Here is a 22,043-nt window from a genome sequence, read left to right as displayed (position 1 = left end):
GCTTTTCCAATTTGCTTTCTCAGAGTGTTTTGGATTAGAATGTTATTCTTCCAAATTTAAAGCAATAATGAAATGTTAAACTGCAGAAGTCAAAAGACAATATGGGTAAAATGTTTTATTCAATAGTACATTACCGAAAATATGAACATTTAGCTAGATTATTGTTGGTGCAACATTTTCTATGGTTGCATATGTATTAGGAAAAAATTCAGTTAAAAAGGTAGCTTCTTGTACAAGATGGTAGACTGAGCACATTTGCTTATCCTCTTTCCTTCTTAGATCTTATTAAAAGTAAGGAAATAAAGACGGCATTAAACCAAAGGAACACAAAAACAGAGACAATGAGAGATGAACCATCAGCAAATAAGACATTTCAATGAATTTTCAGCAGACAACAAGCAAAATGAAATGGGATAAATAGTAGAGTTGGCCAGAAAAAAAGTCACAGCCCAGAATATGATGATTCTCAAATCAGCCCAAATGTACATTAGAAAGATGTTAATTATGGGCCCAGAACAGAATGCTGCTGCTGCTGCAACATGTTAGTTAGATATACATACACATTGCTAAGTGCTAAGTAGCTTCAGTCGTGTCCGACTCTGTGCGACCCCATAGACAGTAGCCCACCAGTCTCCCCCGTCCATGAGATTTTCCAGGCAAGAGTACTGGAGTGGGGTGCCATTGCCTTCTCCGAGAACAGAATGCAAATGCTTTTAAACCTGATATGTATAAATTAACAGTATAAATAACATAATTTGGGAAGCAGAAATAAGGAGGAGAGTTTAAATCAAGAGTAGGGGCACTAATGTTCTTTTATTTAGTGAAGAGTCTAGAGAGACAGTCTATATTTGGTAGAAAACAAAAATAACTAACAAATGTCATAAGATAGTGCTATAATAAAAAAAAACAACTAGAAGGTGGTAGTGGTAGCAAGGGTATAGACTGATCTTCATCTATCAGAGTCAGTAATGTCAGTGTGGAAAACTAAGAGATAGTTACATAGTATATAGATATATGAAGTTAACCAGTCCATTCTGAAGGAAATCAGCCCTGGAATTTCTTTGGAAAGAATGATGCTAAAGCTGAAACTCCAGTACTTTGGCCACCTCATGCAAAGAGTTGACTCATTGGAAAAGACTCTGATGCTGGGAAGGATTGGGGGCAGGAGGAGAAGGGAACAACAGAGGATGAGATGGCTGGATGGCATCACTGACTCGATGGACCTGAGTCTGAGTGAACTCAGGGAGTTGGTGATGGACAGGGAGGCCTGGCGTGCTGTGATTCATGGGGTTGCAAAGAGTCGGACATGACTGAGCGACTGAACTGAACTAGAAAAGAAGTTTAAGATGAGAACACAAGAGAGAAGAAAAAATTTGCCTCTGGGAAACAGAATAACTGTAGGAAAAGATGGGCAAGGGACTGCTGCTTTTAACTCTAAATTCTTCTATATGTTATTTTTAAACATGGAAATAAACATACAATAAAAAACATAAGATTTTTTAATGTATGTAAGAAAATATAAGATGCTGTGAATATCTATATGTTCAACATACCAGTTTAAGCCTGATGTACAAGATGGGAAAGTTAGGCAAATGCATTAAAAATTCAGAATCTTCAAATTAGAGAATGTAGACTAGAAGCTCTTGTTGGGGTGGGATTTGTTGGGGTTTTGTTTTTTTTGTTTTGTTTTGTTTTGTTTTTTACCTTTTATTTTGAATTAAAGACGTCTGTAATGCTGAGATTAAAAGACAAGTTTGTGGCTTTTAATGTTTTTCCTCACAGAATGTGATCGTTGAAGAAAATGCACCGAAAGTTGCTTTCAAAAGTACAATGCTTTGTTGAATCTTAATCAATGGCAGTTCTTTTTTTCTTGGCTGTTCGAAAAATAATAATAATAATAAGTGTTATGACCTAGTGATGTTTGTTTGTGTTCTGGCCAATAAAGCTTGGCAGCTTGCAAACTATTGCCCTGTTAAAAGGTCTGAAGTGGAAGAATTAATTATTTGTGTTTTTCATAGACTTGCCAACAAAACCAGAGAGGGATTCTACTGGCAATTCCATTTCACAGTCTTTTCCTTTGTTGGGCAGTACAGATGATGGCAGTGGGCTACTATATGGCCTCTAAAATCTTTTCTTCACTCCTCTGGGTGGCAGAAAGTGAAGAAGAACTAAAGAGCCGCTTGATCAAAGTGAAAGAGGAGAGTGAAAAAGTTGGCTTAAAGCTCAACATTCAGAAAACGAAGATCATGGCATCTGGTCCCATCACTTCATGGCAAATAGATGGGGAAACAGTGGAAACAGTGGCTGATTTTATCTTTCTGGGCTCCAAAACCACTGCAGATGGTGACTGCAGCCATGAAATTAAAAGACGCTTACTCCTTGGAAGGAAAGTTATGACCAACCTAGACAGTATATTAAAAAGCACAGACATAACTTTGTCAACAAAGGCCCGTCTCCTCTAGTCAAGGCTATGGTTTTTCCAGTGTTCATGTATGGATATGAGAGTTGTACTATAAAGAAGGCTGAGCACCAAAGAATTGATGCTTTTGAACTGTGGTGTTGGAGAAGACTCTTGAGACTCCCTTGGACTGCAAGGAAATCCAACCAGTCCATCCTAAAGGAGATCAGTCCTGGGTGTTCATTGGAAGGACTGATGTTGAAGCTAAAACTCCAATACTTTGGGCCCCTTCTGAGAAGACCTGACTCATTGGAAAAGACCCTGATGCTGGGAAAGATTGAGGGCAGGAAGAGAAGGGGATGACAGAGGATAAGACGGTTGGATGGCATCACAGACTCACTGGACATGGGTTTGGGTGGACTCCAGGAGTTGGTGATGGACAGGGAGGCCTGGAGTGCTGTGGTTCATGGGGTCGCAAAGAGCTGCACACAACTGAGTGACTGAACTGAACTGAACTGGGTACAGATTGCTACACTATGGAACACTCTGGATAATTCTGTGCTTCTACGATTAGTACTATTTTTGGACATTTTTAGAACTGTAACAGCAAAAATAGCTTGATTTTTCAGAACACAGCAGTTCTACCATACAGCATCTAATAATTTAAGAGAAATGGTTTTTATAGGTACAGAAAGTTAGAAAAATTCCAATAATGCATAAAGTTAATTGGTCAATTATTGCCAATTTGAATTAATGAATAAAATACACACACACACACCACCACCACCACCACCACCATCACAATCACCAAAACAAATCCTGTGCCATTCAATTTTGTTCCCAAGGAAAAATGACAATCCCTAAGGCAACAAAATTGCAACAGATTGTCAGGATCCTAGGTAGCACTCTGGGCCTGACAGATTGTATCACTGGGTTCATTTATTAAGACACAACATATGACTCTCTAGCTCTAGTTCTCTCTAGTTTCATGACCCGGAAACCATTTGTCTCCAATACAGTTATATTATAGCAGCAATTCCATCAGCTTTAAGTCCCTGAGTATATGTCTGAAGCAGAGCCCTCACTACCTATATTTCATGTGTACCATGACTGAGAAGTAAACCCTCTGATGCGTTAAGCCATTGACATTTTGAGACTTAGCATAATTTAGATTATTCTAAGGTAGACGCTAAATAAACATCTCAATCTTAATGTAATCAAACTGAAGTTTTTGATGTTCTTCCTTAAAACTTACTCTACCTGCAAATTCCCTATGTGAGCTCATGTCAGCTCTATTATTCCTGTTGTTCAGGTCAAATTATCTGAACCACTCTGACATCTTCACTTCCTCTCACATCCTATATCCAGTCTATGAAGAGACGCTGTTGGCTACAGATTGAAAACATATCTACAATTTGAGCACTTCACTCCCTTTCCTGTTCTAGCATCTTAGGTGTTTTTAATTTTGGGGGAGGGGAAATTTTTATCAAAGGTTAATACTTGAGTCTTCAAAACAACCATAGGCTTTTCAGCTCTGGAAACTCAGATTAAACAACTTTGTGGGAGTGATTGAACCAGAAACTTCACTAGCAACTTAGGTTGACAGTGTGGCCTATTGGCCAATATTACCTCTCTCAGATTACCCTAATAGCCTCCTAATATTATCCTTTCTTCTACTCTTGCCCTATAATATACTCTCAAGACAGTAGTCAGAACAGTCCTTTTAAAATCCAATTCTAATCACATTACTTCTCATCAAACCCTTCAAAGTCTTCTCATCTCTCCCTAAAATTAAAGCAGTCTTTACAATGGCCTACAAGATGTTTTATAATCAACCTGTACCCCAGTCCTGCTTATATCTCTTATTTCTATTACTCTTCCCCTTACTCCATTTTAGTCTCACGGGTCTTATTCTGCCAACTCATCAAACATGATCCAGGTTCTTTGCCCTAGTGAATCTCTCAGCCTGGAATGTTCCCTGATAGTGGTTGCCTCCCTTATATCTTTTGAGTCTTTTCTCAGATGCCTTCTCCATGAAGCCTACTCTGACAATTCTATTTTAAGCATCAGTGAACCCACCCCTCTCACTAGGAAATTTCTCTGCCTATCAGATCAGATCAGTCGCTCAGTCGTGTCTGACTCTTTTCGACCCCATGAATCGCAGCACGCCAGGCCTCCCTGTCCATCACCAACTCCCGGAGTTCACTCAGACTCACGTCCATCGAGTCAGTGATGCCATCCAGCCATCTCATCCTCTGTCCTCCCCTTCTCCTCCTGTCCCCAATCCCTCCCAGCATCAGAGTCTTTTCCAATGAGTCAACTCTTCACATGAGGTGGCCAAAGTACTGGAGTTTCAGTTTCAGCATCATTCCTTCCAAAGAAATCCCAGGGCTGATCTCCTTTAGAATGGACTGGTTGGATCTCCTTGCAGTCCACAGGACTCTCAAGAGTCTTCTCCAACACCATAGTTCAAAAGCATCAACTCTTCGGCGCTCAGCCTTCTTCACAGTCCAACTCTCACATCCATACATGACCGCAGGAAAAACCATAGCCTTGACTAGACGAACCTTTGTTGGCAAAGTAATGTCTCTGCTTTTGAATATGCTATCTAGATTGGTCATAACTTTCCTTCCAAGAAGTAAGCGTCTTTTAATTTCATGGCTGCAGTCACCATCTGTAGTGATTTTGGAGCCCAGAAAAATAAAAGTCTGACACTGTTTCCACTGTTTCCCCATCTATTTGCCATGAAGTTGTGGGACCGGATGCCATGATCTTACTTTTCTGAATGTTGAGCTTTAAGCCAACTTTTTCACTCTCCACTTTCACTTTCATCAAGAGGCTTTTGAGTTCCTCTTCACTTTCTGCCATAAGGGTGGTGTCATCTGCATATCTGAGGTTATTGATATTTCTCCCAGCAATCTTGATTCCAGTTTGTGTTTCTTCCAGTCCAGCTTTTCTCCTGATGTACTCTGCATATAAGTTAAATAAACAGGGTGACAATATACAGCCTTGACGTACTCCTTTTCCTATTTGGAACCAGTCTGTTGTTTCATGTCCAGTTCTAACTGTTGCTTCCTGACCTGCATACAAATTTCTCAAGAGCCGTCTCTATTTTTTCTACTGATTTTCATCTTATAATCTGCTCTATGATTTATCTATTGTGTTTACTATGTGTCTCCTAACTCATTTGTTTCTCTATTGTTATGTAATAGAAATGCCTAGGACAGTGTATGTCCCGTGTGTGTATTTTCAGTCGGTCACATCCAACTCTCTGTGACCCCATGGACTACAGCCTGCCAGGCTCCTCTGTTCATGAAATTTTTCAGGCAAGAATACTAGAATGGGCTGCCATATCCTACTCCAGGGGATCTCCCCAACCCAGGGATCAAACCCATGTCTCTCACTGTTCTGACACTGGCAGACAGATTCTTTACCACTGCACCATCTGGGAAGCCCATATGTCCCATAGTAAAAGCTAAATAAATATTTACCGGATTAACTAGTGTGGGTGAGGCAGACATGTTTTTACATCTCATAAGTAAAAATACAGAGACAATGTAGGAACTTGCCCCAAATCACTCCAGTTAATAAGTATATATCCTCAAAAAAAAAAAATAAAAATATATATATATATATAAAACACAATTTCCCACACCATGAAATCAGCATCTATGTTCTCTAAATTTACTGGAGAGTTTAAATCTTGTAGTTTCATCCCAATACTGAGTAAGAACTTACCTAATTTGCTTCTTTAATATTCTGAACTAATATACCAGAATGATATTTGCTTAAACAATTAAATTTATCAAAGAGGATTCTGATGTAGATAGAAAACAGTTTCAAGACAAATTTAGCAGGGTAGTTGCATTAAACAAATTTATGTATTTATTTCTTGTATCAAATACAAATTTCTCATTTTGGGTAAAGCTACAATTGGCTCATGATCTAACTTTCTACTCATCAAAGTTTTCACAAGGAATGGAAATGATTTCATATTGGTCATTAGTGATCTGTGCTTAATAAACCACATGTGAAGATCATACATCTGTTAAGCCTTGGGTTTTATGATGCCTTTCTTATACCCAAGATTAAAGTAAAAAGCAAAAGAAGACTTTAAATATGTCAGCCATATGCAAAATGTTTTTCAGACTTCTCATTGAATTATTTCTTCACTCATATGAAAAAAAACTTGATTTAATTAATTCCATACAGCTTTTGTTAGACAAAATTTAAAATAAGGAAAAAATATTTTCTCTAACAAAAGTTCAACCAACAATAGCAAACAATAAAAATAAGAACATAAATAAATAAAACTAAGTATCTTAAGTGTAAGAAAAGAGAAAAAAAATAAAAGTTGTATTGGCTTTTTTGGGAAGACATAAACATTATTCCCTAGCAGTTCAGTAAATTTACATAAATACAAACAAGTACCAAAGATAATTAATACACAGCTAAGAAACATGTTTTTATACCTTTGTATTTGCATTTCTAATAATGACATGTATTGGATTCATGAGATTCTGGACTTGGAGGGAAAGGAGGCACAGAATAACATTATAGAGGTTCCCAAGTTGTCTTCCTGTAATGTTTATGTTCTATAATAGCTGTGTCTATACTCATACTTTTAGTCTTTGCATAAACTTGACTCATATTTATTAAGTTACATCTTTGAACTAGATTCTGCATGAGACATTATTAAGCCTTTGGCTCAAAAACTTCAACCTTTTGTGGAAACAGATATATATATGTGTGTATGTATATATATATATATGTGTGTATGTATATATATATATACATACACACATATATATATACACATACATACATACAAATTAACAGAAAAGAAAGTCAGTGTTATCTTAAAGGGGTTTTCAGAGCACAAAAGAAGAATGGATCATTTCTGACTTCAGGAGAACCCGTTAATGAATTAGGAGTGAAAAGATATTTGAGCTAAAACAATTGTTTAATTTCAAACATTAGCATGTCATCAAACAAAGCCTGATTTTGTAGGTTAATATAATTAAGATGAGTTTTCTTTTAGTGTCATGGAACTTTTCCATCAAACAAGCTGAAATAGATTTAGATTTAAAAGACAGAATACTGGAGTGGGTAGCCTTTCCCTTCTCCAGGGGATCTTCCCAACACAGGGATCAAACCCAGGTCTCCTGTATTGCAGGCAGATTCTTTACCATCTGAGCCACTAGGGAAGCCCAAGAATACTGGAGTAGATGGCCTATCCCTTCTCCAGCAGATCTTTCTAACCCAGCAATCGAACCAGGGTCTCCTGTACTGAAGGTAGATTCTTTACCACCTGAGCTACCAGGGAAGCACCTCTACCTAATACTGCACATTAGCTGGATTTTTCACTGACCCCTACCTCTGGATTTGGAATTTATTCATACTTACAAAAAAAAAAAAACAAAAATATTGTTGTTGTATAGAATTATCATTTCGTTCCTTCCTCCCTTCTATAAGTAATATAAAAGAAATAAAATACATGATATGTGCCTTCACGGGAGATGAGACATGCCTATAGAAGTCTAAAGAATTCTGAAAGTATTTGTTTACAAATGACTAATGAAGAAAAATATACTAATTAGGCCCTCCTTCATACTATGAAAAATAAGAACTTGCTATTTATGACCTCATGTTTTACTGGAGAATTTTTTTAAGTATTGATTGAGATTGAGTTTTTAAAAGGCAAACCAATAGTACAATTCAAACATAGCTATTCAATTTAAGTGCATTTTTCTTACAATTGTAGAGCAATACCTATAATCAGACCTTCATAGACCTCAGGTCAAATCAGTAAATAATTCTAGTTTACAATGCCCATAGACACCAAATAATAAATTTTCTAAAAGCATTATTTTAGATATGCTTATAATGTAATTATTTATTAAAAACAATAGAAAGCTAACAAAACATAATAAACTGCAAAGCACATACTAAGAATAGAAGAAATTCACTAACTATAGGATAGAAATATTTTCTTAGAGTAGATGGAGTCTAAGAAGGTGTTTAAGGGTAATTATATTAGTCCGGTAGGACTCCCATCACAAAATAATACAGACTAGGTGGCTTAAAAAGAAATTTACTTTTTTAGAGACTGAAAGTGGAAGATCAAGGTCCTGGAAGGGTTGGTTTCTTCTGAAGATCCTCTCCTTAGCTTGTAGATAGCTACCTTCTTATCACGCCTTCACAGGACCTTTTCTCCATGTATGTACACTGCTGGTGTGTCTTCTCATGAGAACACTAGTCCTACTGGATTAGGGCTTCACTCCTAATACTTCATTTAACCTTAACCACTTTGTTCAAGGTCCTGTCTCCAAATACAATCACCTTGAAAGTTAGGTGATACACATTTTGGAGGAATAAAGTTCAGTTCACAACACAAATGACTGGCATAAAAATTGAGGTTAAAATGATAGAGATGAATGTATTAAGTATATTAATATATTTGTCTTAAAAAAAGACACACTGTTGTTCTCTAACATCATGGCCACTTTTATTCATCATCTGTATTTGTTGAGAATCCAAAGAGCATTCCAGATGAGGGAGTAATGTCAGCAAAGGTACAGAGATAGGAACAGGAAAAACAAGAACAAGAAAGGCAAGAAGTTCCATCTAGGGAGATACAAGAGCAAAATGGACAGGGACAGAGCAACAAGAAGCAGGGAGAAAGGATTATACTGTAAACTGTTAAGTCACTTTAGTCATCCGACTCTGTGCAATCCCATAGACGTCAGCCCACCAGGCTTATCGGTCCCTGGGATTCTCCAGGCAAGAACACTGGAGTGGGTTGCCATTTCGGTATCAATTAAAAATAGCCATTTCAGCTTAAAAATGAAGGCTTTGGCCTCTCGCTAGTTTTATGATTTGGGACAGTGATTTCATCTGCCTTGGTTTCAGATATTGGGAAAAGTAATTCCTAGGTGTTTTACTGTTCTAAGATTTCATTACATAATTATTCCACTATGTCTATCCTTATGTTCACATATTATTTTACTGTTTTAAAACACATGTTGCAATAGACACTTAAGCTAGAACAGACTACAAAAAATGGGACCTGTTTCTAAAACGAGAATGATAGTGACAGATTGATTCAAGGGTGTTTTCACTTCCAACCAGAAGCAAGTGCTAAAAAGATATAGAACATCAAAGATACAGTTTAGTGAATGGACGTAATTTCTTCCTTGCTATAGCTACAGATGTTTGTAACCTTTTTTTTTTTTTTTTTTTTTTGCAGTAAACAAGCTTAAAACAGGCCTAGCCAAGTCTACCACAGGAATCATTCAAGATGGTTCCACTCTTCAGCCAAATAGAACTAAATTCCTTTCTGTTCTATTGATGACACATTTTTAATCAACTTCATTGAGTACAATTTACATGTATAAAATATATCCATTTTATGTATATATTTCAATTAGTTTTTAAAAAATATTTATTTATTTTTGGCTCTGTTGTATCTTAGTTGAGGCCCACATGCTCCAGAGTGTGTGGACTCAGTAGTCCTACAGCATGTGGGATCTTAGTTCCCTGACCAAGGATTGAACCCACATCCCCTGCATTGGAAAGGCAAATTCTAAACCACTGGACTACCAGGGAAGTCCCTCAATCAATTTTAACAAATGTGTACAGTACACAACCACTGCACTCAAAATATAGTTCATGTCCATCATCTCTGAAAGTTCCTGTGGAACTTCAAAGTCAATGAATCCCCCACTCTCACACCTTATTTCCAAGGGTGATCCATTGCTCTTTATTCTGTCACTCTAAATTTGTTGCTGTTATTCAGTCACTCAGTTGTGTCCAACTCTTTGCAACCCCATGGACTGTAGCACACCAGGCATCTTGGTCCTTCACCATCTCCCACAGCTTGCTTAAACTCATGTCCATTGAGTCAGTGAGGCCATCCAGCCATCTCATCATCTGTCATCTCTTTCTCCTCCTGCCTTCAATCTTTCCAGGCTTCATGGCCTTTTCTAAAGAGTCAGGTCTTCTCATCAGGTGGCCAAAGTATTGGAGCTTCAGCTTCAGCATCAGTCCTTCCAATGACTGATTCAGGACTGATTTCCTTTAGGATGGACTGGTTGGATCTCCCTGCAGTCCAAGGGACTCTCAAGAGTCTTCTCCAACACCACAGTTCAAAAGCATCAATTCTTTGGTGCTCAATTTTGTTTATGGTCCAACTCTTACATCCATACATGACCACTGAAAAAACCATAGCTTTGACTAGATGGACCTTTGTTGGCAAAGTAATGTCTCTGCTTTTTAATATGCTGCCTAGGTTTGTCATAGCCTTTCTTCCAAGGAGCATATGTCTTTTAATTTCACTGCTGCAGTCTCCATCTGCAGTGATTTTGGAACCCAAGAAAATAAATTCTGTCACTGTTTCCATCTATTTGCCATGAAGTGATAAATTATTGTTGTCTTTTTTTCTCTATAGCTTCATATAAATGGAATCATGTACTACTGCATACTCTTTGGAATCTGCTTACTTTTACTCAGTGTAGTATTTTTGAGATTCGTCTATGTTGTTGCATGAACCATTACTCTATTTCCTTTTACTGATGAATAACATGCTATGTTATAATATACCATTATTTGTTTATCCATCACTTTTGGATGGACATCTGGATTATTTTCATTTTCTGGCCAATACGAATAAAGTTGCTATGAACATTCATGTGCAAGTCAATGTGAATTTCATTTCTCTTGGGTAAAAATCTAGGAGTGGAATTTCTAAAGTGTACACTGTACACTTAACTTTATAAGAAATCATCAAACTATTTTCCAGTGTGACTATTTTATTTTTGTTCTATTTAGAGAGCAGATATTTTGTATCTATTTTATTCTATTTATAGACTTATTGATTTAAGTGATTAACTTTGTTTAATTTATATTGCCCAAATCATTGTATGATAATTCCAGTGGTTCTACATCTGGATGACCACTTGGTATGGGCAGTCTTTATAAATGCAGACAATCTAGCATGTGTGTAGTAGCATTTCACAATGGCTTTAATTTACAGTTCTCTAGTGACTATTGATTTTGAGTATATTTCCATGTATTTCTTGGTCATTTGCATGTCTTCTTTTGCTTCTCTCTTTTCTATTTTATTCTATTGTTATTATACATTTTACTTCTATGTAAAATGATTTCAAATCTTAAAAGATGATGCTGTTAAAGTGCTGCAGTCAATATGCCAGCAAATTTGGAAAACTCAGCAGTGGCCACAGGACTGGAAAAGGTGTTTTCATTCCAATCCCAAAATTCCAAAGAAAGGCAATCAAAACAATGTTCAAACTACCACACAATTGCACTCATCTCACATGCTAGGAAAGTAATGTTTAAAATTTTCCAAGCAAGGCTTCAAAAGTATGTGAACTGATAACTTCCAGATGTTCAAGCTGGATTTAGAAAAGGCAGAGGAACCAGACATCAAATTGCCAACATCCATTCGATCACAGAAAAAGCAAGAGAATTCCAGAAAAACATCTGCTTCTGCTTCATTAACTACACTAAAGCCTTTGACTGTGTGGATCACAGCAAACTGTGGAAAATTCTTCAAGATGGGAATACCACACCATCTTACCTGCCTCCTGTTAAATCTGTATGCAGGTCAAGAAGCAACAGTTAGAACAGGACATGGAACCATGGACTGGTTAAAATTGGGAAAGGAATACATCAAGGCTGTATATTGTCACCCTGTTTATTTAACTTATATGCAGAGTACATCATGTGAAATGCCAGGCTGGATGAATCACAAGCTGGAATTAAGATTGTCCAGAGAAATATCAACAACTTTAGAGATGCAGATTACATCACCCTTATGATGGAAAGCAAAGAAGAACTAAAGAGCCTGTTGATGAAAGTGAAAGAGGAGAGTGAAAAAGCTGGCTTAAAACTCAACATTCAAAAAACAAAGATCATGGCATCCAGTCCCATCACTTCATGGCAAATAGATGGGGAAACAATGGAAACTGTGACAGACTTCATTTTCTCAGGCTCCAAAATCACTGCAGATGGTGACTGCAGCCATGAAATTAAAAGACATTTGCTCCTTGGAAGAAAAGCTATGACAAACCTGGAGAGCATATTAAAAAGCAGAGACATTACTTTGCCGACAAAGGTCTGTGTGGTCAAAGCTATGGTTTTTCCAGCAGTCATGTATTGCAAGAGTTGGATCGTAAAGAAAGCTTACAGCCAAAGAATTGATGCTTTTGAACTGTGGTGTTGGAGAAGACTCTTGAGAGTCCCTTGGACTGCAAGGAGACCAAACCAGTCAATCCTAAAGGAAATCAGTCCTGAATCAGTCATTGGAAAGACTGATGCTGGAGCTGAAACTCCAATTTTGGAGTTTGGCCACCTGATGCAAAGAACTGACTAATTGGAAAAGACACTGATGCTGGGAAAGATTGAAGGCAGGAGGAGAAGGAGACGATAGAGGATGAGATGGTTGGTTGGCATCACCGACTCACTGGACATGAGTTTGAGCGAACTCCAGGAGTTGGTGATGGACAGGGAAGCCTGGCATGCTGCAGTCCATGGGGTCTCAAAGGGTCGGACATGACTGAGTGACTGAACTGAACTGAACTTCTAAGTATGCTATACACTCCAAAATACATTGTATTATTTTTACTTTAATCAATTAACTTTAATCAATTAAAAACATTTAAAAGACAAAAAGAATTAAGGGGAAACATCTTTATATTTAAGTATATATTTAGCGTTATCAGTGTTTGCCATTCCACATTTTCATTGGTATCATTTCTTCTTCATACTACAAATTTCCTTTAACTTCTCTTGTGGTTCAGTTCTGCTGAAAACATTTTTTTGTTTGTTTTTGTTTTCAGTAAAATATCTTTATTTGTAGAGGAGCGCCACTGTTTACAGACTTTTAGATTGAAGACTTTTTTTTTCTTTCAGCGCTTTAAAAATGTCATTCCACTGTTCTCTAGCTTATGTAATTACAAATGAGAAATCTACTGTAACTTCTATGTTTAATTCTCTTATAATGTCTTTTTTTCTCTAGTTGACTTTAAAATATTCTTTTTCAAGGATTTCCAGAAACTGGATTACGGTGGGCCTTGATGTATCCATGTAGCATGTGTGCATTCATCCTGTTTGGGTTCATTGTGCTTTTAGAACCAGTCAGTGGATTTATAATATTCATCAAATTTGAAGTCATCATTTATTTTCATATACTGCATTTTTTTATTTCTATAAATACCATTTACCTCTTTTTTAATAGTTTACATTTCTCTCCTTTCTATGACTGTTTTTAACATCTTTGATAATTCTAATAACATTTTCATTTCATGCATTTTAATTGATTAATTTGTTTCCAGGCTAAAGGTCCCCTTTTCCTTCTTGGCTTGTTTATTAATTTCTTCTTGGGTGCTGGATATTGTGAATGCTATGTTGTTAAGTATTCAGATTGCGTTCTTCCTGTACACAGTTAAATAACTTGCAAATCAGTTCCATTATCTCTGAGGTCTATACATTTATTTTATACATTTTGCTAGGGTGAGTCTACAATAGCGTGGATTCCAATATTGGTTCAGTTTTACTTCTAAGGCCAGACTCCTGGGGTCTCCATCAAATTTCCCAGATGATCACTGAGAACTCTCCATTCTTGATGGCCAGAGCTCAGATGTCTTTCTGCCCTTCATGAGCTCTGAATGTTTCTACTTACAGACCCATAGTAATTATTTCTCCATCTTCCTGGAGCTTTATTCTTTATGTGGGTAGTCTAGTACTCAATTAAGACTAGAGGTGAGCCCATGCAAATTTACAGTTTTTGTCTTATAAAGTGCCCACTTTCCAAACTCTGCCTTGTAACTTCCAGCTTCCTCTGACTCACCAGGCTCTGAGCTCCATCTTCTCAAGTCAGCAAGGCTTCCAGGATCTGCTTGAGTCTCCATCCTTGTGTTCCTTCCCTTGGTTTTGACTCCAGGCAGAGAATCAAGACTATATGGTTCACAGTTGCTTTCTTTCTTAAAAGGATCACAATTCTATAGTGCTTATTCTCCAAACACTAGAAACAGTTGCTTCATTACTTTGTTCAGTTTCTGAATTGTTTACTGGGGAGGTTAGAGCTGGTCTTTGACACTTGGTTTTTAACATAGCCCTGGTACAGGATTTATTCCTGGGTGGGACTCAATGGGTATAGACTCAGACTAGGTGGAGTTTCTATGGAAACTTCTTTTAGAAATTGCTACCTGAAGCAACGTGTTGTAATTATTATTTGAATGTTTCAAGAGAAACATTTACTGTCATGTTATAACTGGTTGTGGACAGTCACCTTTGACCAAAACATTAAGCTTGAAAATCCCATTCATCCTAGACAAAAATATAACCATTTGAAATTAATTGACTTGAAAGTCATTGTATAATAAATGTATTATTCCAAATAAATTCATAATTTGAGGTTCTATACACACCTATATGGGCTTCCCTTGTGGCTCAACTGGTAAAAAATCTGCCTGCAATGCAGGATACCTGGGTTCAATACCTGAATTGGGAAGATCCCCTGGAGAAGGGAAAGGCTACCCACTCCAGAAGTCTGGCCTGGAGAATTCCATGGACTGTACAGTCCATGGGGTCACAAAGAGTCAAACACGACTGAGCGAATTTCACTTCACACACCCATATAAACTTACTATTGTGCAAACAAATCACCACTTTATTTCACCAGGGTTTATTTATACATCCTCAAATTGTGATAGCTCCATTAAGAATGCTAACCTATTGAAAGTGTTCTCTGATTATTCCAAAATTATTTCAAAAATAATAATAATTATTATTATTGGGTATGACCCAATGGGTCCCACCAATACTTCCACCTGACCATAGATGTTTATTAAGCTCTAGACACCTAGTGACACCCAGCATCCTCTCTCCCAACATTTCACTGAGCCTCACTAAATGCTCCCACGAATAACACCCAGCAATCCAACATCTGTGCCACATGCTGAATCGTGAAGCTCTCAAAGCCATTAAACATTGGGATGTCAGAGCAGGACTAGAATCCACAAAGATCCTGAGAGCATGGGTCCCAAAGTAACTCTAATATACCCAGAATTTTACATCTTTTAAGAAAACAGTTCTTCCAACTTCAAGCTCTTCCCTTCTAATTCCAAGGTCTCAATTCTAGTCCAAAGAGCCAGGCTGGGAACATATGCCATGTCATCCTTTCCATCTTCCTGCTCATCCCATTTCCTATGACTCCTTCAACAAACTCAGAGTTTAGGGAAAAAACAAAAATCTCCATGCATGCCAACAGATCGCAGACACACTGGGGAGTGTGTGTGTGTGTGTGTGTGTGTGTGTGTGTGTGTGTGTGTGTGTGTTGACTGAGGGCAAGAGAGGGGTTATAGATGTTTTATATTTCATAAACACCTGCATCCCAATCAAGACAATGAAAAAGACCCTTTTATAGGGCATTAGATATTCATCAAAATTTCAGAGGCCATCAAAATGATGTCTACATATTTTATATTTCATAATACAATTATTTTTTTAAATACCTTTAACATTGTAAGGGTCTTACCAATTTAAGATCCTTAGAATAAGCAATTTAGGTATTTATATGGTATCATACAAATGACTATAATGGGTTACATAATGCACAAGTTAAAATATTTTTTAAATATAAAAAATATGTAACAGAAAATAACTTCTGGTGAACCACATAATAAATTCTGATTGTGTGTTAGTTCCTTAGTCATGTCCAACTCTTTGCAACCCCACAGACTGTAGACCACCAGGCGCCTCTGTCCATGGGATTCTCCAGGCAAGAACACTGGAGTGGGTTGCCATTTCCTCCTCCAAAAGGAACTATAGAAAGAAAGAAAGTGAAGTCGCTCAGTCATGTCCGACTCCTTGCAAACCCATGGACTATAGCCTACCAGGCTCCTTGATGCCAATAATCAAAGCAGATAAATACCAGAATTTACCATGCTATGTAAAATATGAAAAAGACTGACTAACATCATATAACAAAAAATTTACAACTCATAAACTCTTTTAAATAAAACTTCCCATTCCCCTGTTAATGTTAGCCACAATTTGAAAAATGGTAACTCCCAAAGCAAGAGAATTCCAAAAAAAATCTACTTCTGCTTTATTGACTATGCCAAAGCCTTTGTAAGGATCACAACAAACTGTGGAAAATTCTTAAAGAGATGGGAATACCAGACCACCTTACCTCCCCCCTGAGAAATCTGTATGCAGGTCAAGAAGCAACAGTTAGAACAGGACATGGAACAACAGACTGGATCCAAATCAGGAAAGGAATACGTCAAGGCTGCATATTATCACCCTGTTTATTTAACTTATATGCAGACTACATCATGGGAAATGCCAGGCTGGATGAAGCACAAGCTGGAATCAAGATTACTGGGAGAAATATCAATAACCTCAGATACACAGATGACATAACCCTTATGGCAGAAAGCGAAGAAGAACGAAAGAGCCTGTTGATGAAAGTGAAAGAGGAGAGTGAAAAAGCTGGCTTAAAACTCAACATTCAAAAAACAAAGATCATGGCATCTGGTCCCATCACTTCATGGCAAATAGATGGGGAACAATTGAAAAAGTGACAGACTTCATTTTCTTGGACTCCAAAATCACTGCAGACGGTAACTGCAGCCATGAAATTAAAAGACGCTTGCTCCTTGAAAGAAAAGCTATGACAAACCTAGACAGCATATTAAAAAGCAGAGACATTACTTTACCAACAAAGGTCCACCTAGTCAGAGGTGTGGTTTTTTTCAGTGGTCATGTATGGATGTGAGAGTTGTACTATAAAGAAAGCTGAGCACCAAGGAATTGATGCTTTTGAGCTGTGTTGGAGAAGACTCTTGAGAGTCCCTTGGACTGCAAGGAGATCCAACCAGTCCATCCTAAAGGAAATCAGTCCTGGGTGTTCATTGGAAGGAATGATGCTGAAGCTGAAACTCCAATACTTTGGCCACCTGATGGGAGGAACTGACTTATTGGAAAAGACACTGATGCTGGGAAAGATTGAAGGTGGGAGGAAAAGGAGATGACAGAAGATGAGATGGTTGGATGGCCTCACTGACACAATGGACCTAAATTTGAGTAGACTCTGGAAGTTGGTGATGGACAGGGAAGCCTGGCATGCTGCAGTCCATGGGGTCACAAAGAGTCCAACATGACTGAGCAACTGAACTGAACTAAACTCCCAAAAAACTACGGTGATTTATTTACCTACAGAGTTAATTAAGTCAAGAAAATGGAAATTTATAATAACATATTTTCTCCTAAATGTGAGTACGCTTAGTATATTGACACTTGAAAATGAAATAATTTAATTGATAAATCAGGTTGTGACAAGAAAGGTTATCACACAATTACTTTAAGTACTTGGAGGAAAAGAGTACAACCAGAGGATACCCTGTTTGGATATGATTAGATAATTCACCTTATAAAATCATTTATCACAACCTGGAGTATGTAAATGTCACAGTCAAAGGGATGTGACCAAACTTGCATCTCCAAATAGTTTGAAAGTAGGGAATGATGAGCTTCTATGTCAATAAAATATAAAAGATTTATATTAATTTTCTGTGAGAAGTAACTAAGTATAAGTGACTGCTAGCAGGAACTTAAATAGAAATAATAAAAACACTTCTCTTAACTTTTTAAAACTTTTTTCACCAAACTTCCACTTAATTCTCTTCTCATACTATTGGGATAGATTTGTGATCTTTCCACTTTTTAATCTCTTTGATGCCCTTTCTACAGATTCTAATATAGCACATTCCAATAACCATTTTTTTTAAATGCACAATCATTTTGACACACTGAAAATAATATGAAGGTTCAAATTTTTTATCATTAAGTATATTCTGCATCTCATTGTTCAATTAGCTTCACTCAGAATGAAACACATGTGAGTCTCTTCTGGTCACTCCATACTTTACTTATGTCAGCCCCCAAAAGACTGGTTCTTCCTTAACCCGTGCTTCCAGATTACCAGTCTTCCTTACTGATTTACTATTTCTCTACCCACTTCTCAGGGTCAGCTGGCTAGATTAAAATGAGTTTGTCTCAGCTCACTGTCAACACTGCTTCTAATCTCAACCACACCAAAAGCCTGCTGTGGCTCTGAAAAAGGCACCACTCATATCTATTGCTAAGGCAAGTGTAATTGACAGATGGCCCTAAGTGATGTTTTCTGAACCTACCACCCGGCTCCTGCTGAGACTCCAGTTCCCACTGGTTGCCCCAAGCAATGACTGAGCATGGGGATACTGAGGCCAACCCAAGCTTTCTTATAACTGCTGCAGTCTGAGACTCTTCCTAAATAACGCTTCTTCCTTTCCTCTTTTTTCACACTGCACTGCGATCTGACAATCCTCTCCACCACCTCTAGGCTTCCTTTCCTTTTTCTTTTACAAGTGTTCCCCCCAATAAATCTCTTGCACATTTAATATATAATGCCATTTTTACATCCATTTCTAGAGGACTCATTCTAGTGCACCTCCAGCTCCATAGGCAGCCCATCTCTCAGCCACACTCAGTCCAGTGGGTCCAACATTAACCTAGTATGAACCTTCAGAGTTTCTTATTGCCAGTGGTTATGGCACTAGGAATTTGCTCACATGAGGTACCTTCACTAAAAAAGTGTCTACCTGGCAGCTCAGACGGTAAAGTGTCTGCCTACAATGTGGGAGACCCAGGTTCGATCCCTGGGTCAGGAAGATCCTCTGGAAAAGGAAAAGGCAACCCACTCCAGTACTCTTGCCTGGAGACTCCCATGGACAGAGGAGCATGGTACGCTACAGTCCATGGGGTCACAAAGAGTCGGACACGACTGAGTGACTTCACTCTCATTCTCACTCTCAGTAGATACTCAGTGAACATCAGTACTATCTGGTTGCCCCCAAACCTGCACAGATTAATGAGGTTCTCAGGAAAACAACTGAAATTTACTCAAGGAACATAAATTGACAAGGAACATAATTGAACACAAATTGGCCACACATTGTATATCTAACACTGTGCTAGATGTGAAAAATCTGAAGTTCAGTAAGATATGGTTGCTGTCTTCAAGGAACCCCTGGCCTACTTGTAATAAAAGTTAGCCTTTAGTACCATAGAGTTTGAAAAGCAATTTAAGATACTTTTCTGCACTTATGCCTCACAAATCCCTTTATGTATGGATATAGGAGATTGGAGATTAATAAATTTTATTTTTATCTTGCAGTTGAGAAATTGAGCACTTACCATGTGTTGGATTCTATCGTAGGTACTCTTTTGTCCTACAAAAGAGACAAAAGAGATAATAATTCTTGCCCTCATGGATCTTGAATTCTGTGTGGTGCTCACATAATCGGATTACTTGAGCTGGGCCTCAAACACAACTCTCCTTATAACAACAAGGGTAACTCTCCAAATATTACTTTAAGCAAAAGAAACATTACAAAGGAGTACATGCTAATAGGGTTCCATTTATATAAGTTTTAGGAGTTGGCCAACTAATCTATGGTGATAGAAATCAGAACTGTCATTTCCTCAGCAGGACAGAATGGATGGAGATTGACTGGAAAGGGGCATATGGGAACATTCTAGAATAATAGCAATATTCTTAATTTTGATTGGGGTGATGTTTACCTAGGTGTACACATTTATCAGAATCCATTAAACCCCACACTTGAGATCTGTGCATTTTACCACTTGACATTATCATCAATCAAAAAAGAATAATTTCAAAAATCCCTGCCTTTACCACCACAGTTTCTCTTTCTATACTGAGACTTCAACAGCTTCTCACCTATTTTTTTTCCCTGACAGGTAAGACAGAAGTAGAAGAGAACCTTGGCTGTTCAGCCTTCTTTCTAGCATTTATTAGCTTGCCTATATTCCCACAATCTAAAAGGCAGATGATTTTACTTTTGTTGATCATCTTGTACTGAATTCAGCTTTAAACCACCCTTACCCTTTTCTACATTTTAATTTTGTCCCTACCCATTTTCTCGAGTTTCATTTGTTGTAGTCTCTAGCCTTTCTAACCTTTGTTTCATTTTTCTTTAATTCTGTCCTTTTCATTCCATTTAATGCAGACATGCTTGCTTAGTATCATAATTCAATGTGCAATTAACATTGATTTGTTTAGGTTTCTACTCTTTCCACTCCAATGATGATATTTCATTGTGTCTAGCTGTTTCTAGTCAGTTGATCATACTCAAATTCTCCTTCTTGCAATCTACATTCCAAGTAAACAATTTCTTTGCTTTGAAGATAGCACATTCAAAAGCAGAGACATTACTTTGCCAACAAAGGTTCGTCTAGTCAAAGCTATGGTTTTTCCTGTGGTCATGTATGGATGTGAGAGTTGGACTGTGAAGAAGGCTGAGCGCAAAGAATTGATGCTTTTGAACTGTGGTGTTGGAGAAGACTCTTGAGGGTCCCTTGGGCTGCAAGGAGATCCAACCAGTCCATTCTGAAGGAGATCAGCCCTGGGATTTCTTTGGAAGGAATGATGCTAAAGCTGAAACTCCAGTACTTTGGCCACCTCATGCGAAGAGTTGACTCATTGGAAAAGACTTTGATGCTGGGAGGGATTGGGGGCAGGAGGAGAAGGGGATGACAGAGGATGAGATGGCTGGATGGCATCACTGACTTGATGGACGTGAGTCTCAGTGAACTCTGGGAGTTGGTGATGGACAGGGAGGCCTGGCGTGCTGTGATTCATGGGGTCGAAAAGAGTCGGACATGACTGAGCGACTGATCTGATCTGATCTGATCATTCCAAGATATACAGTTAAGGTCCCCACTACTTCCAGGTTATAAGTCTGTTATTTTTATTAGTTTGAAATAAGATCAGAATGGTATCTCACTCAATATGCACAATTTATTTTCATAAACAAGATTTATAATAGATACTCCGCTTTTAAGAGAATAACTCTTCCATCAACTGTCCTAACAGTTGATGCTCCTGCTTCTCAACCATATCCTGCCTCAATGGCACCATTATTCACATCTTCCAACTGCACAAGAGTGCTGGAATATACATCCTCATACAAATACAACTTTTGTTTCTCTTTCCTTCTATGGAGAGAGAATTCTCCAATGTTCATGGTAGGAGAGTCTTCTTAGTACTCCATTTCTTTAATTTCTCTTAAAGAGTCTTTTGTAAAGAAAAAGTTAGAAAGGAACAAATATTTACTCAAGAACAATAAATTCATCATATTATCATTCACCCTTCTTCAGTGATATGTCAAAATCATATTTCCTTATTTATTTTAAAATGTATCTATTTGTAAATGTATATATGATAAAACAAATAGTGTTAAAAGTTTAAATGAATTACACAAGTTCTAAACCAAACAAGTTAAGTATAATTTTGAACTGTATAGCTTTGACCCTATGGCATAAAAATTTGAAGTACAATAGATATAGAAAATGTTTCTAAACATTTTTAAATAAAATCTACTTTTAAGTTAAAATTCAGTAAGATTAATTAATAATCAACATCTAGAAACACACATATATATACCCACATGCACACATGTATATGCATATATAATTTCTTAGCTATCCTTCTACTGTTTGGAAAGATGGAGGGGAAGAAACCACTACGAAGAAAGAAAATATTATTAATACTATT

General features: G+C 37.5%; 1 long non-coding RNA gene across 2 annotated transcripts in view; it reads right to left on the bottom strand.

The window, feature by feature from the left end:
* The window catches only part of LOC139182710 (uncharacterized), a 266,009-nt gene that overhangs the window by 92,942 nt on the left and 151,024 nt on the right, over positions 1-22,043 (bottom strand). Inside the window, exon 3 of one of the 2 annotated variants that reach the window (XR_011566237.1) lies at positions 19,661-19,695. The exons of the other annotated variant lie outside the window; for it this stretch is intronic. This is a non-coding gene — a long non-coding RNA (uncharacterized lncRNA). The remainder of the gene's footprint in view (positions 1-19,660; positions 19,696-22,043) is intronic. 2 annotated transcript variants of the gene reach the window in all.

This window comes from Bos indicus, chromosome 4 (genome assembly GCF_029378745.1).
Source record: "Bos indicus isolate NIAB-ARS_2022 breed Sahiwal x Tharparkar chromosome 4, NIAB-ARS_B.indTharparkar_mat_pri_1.0, whole genome shotgun sequence".
Lineage (NCBI taxonomy): Eukaryota > Metazoa > Chordata > Mammalia > Artiodactyla > Bovidae > Bos > Bos indicus.
This window is presented reverse-complemented; position numbering and strand designations above follow the sequence as displayed.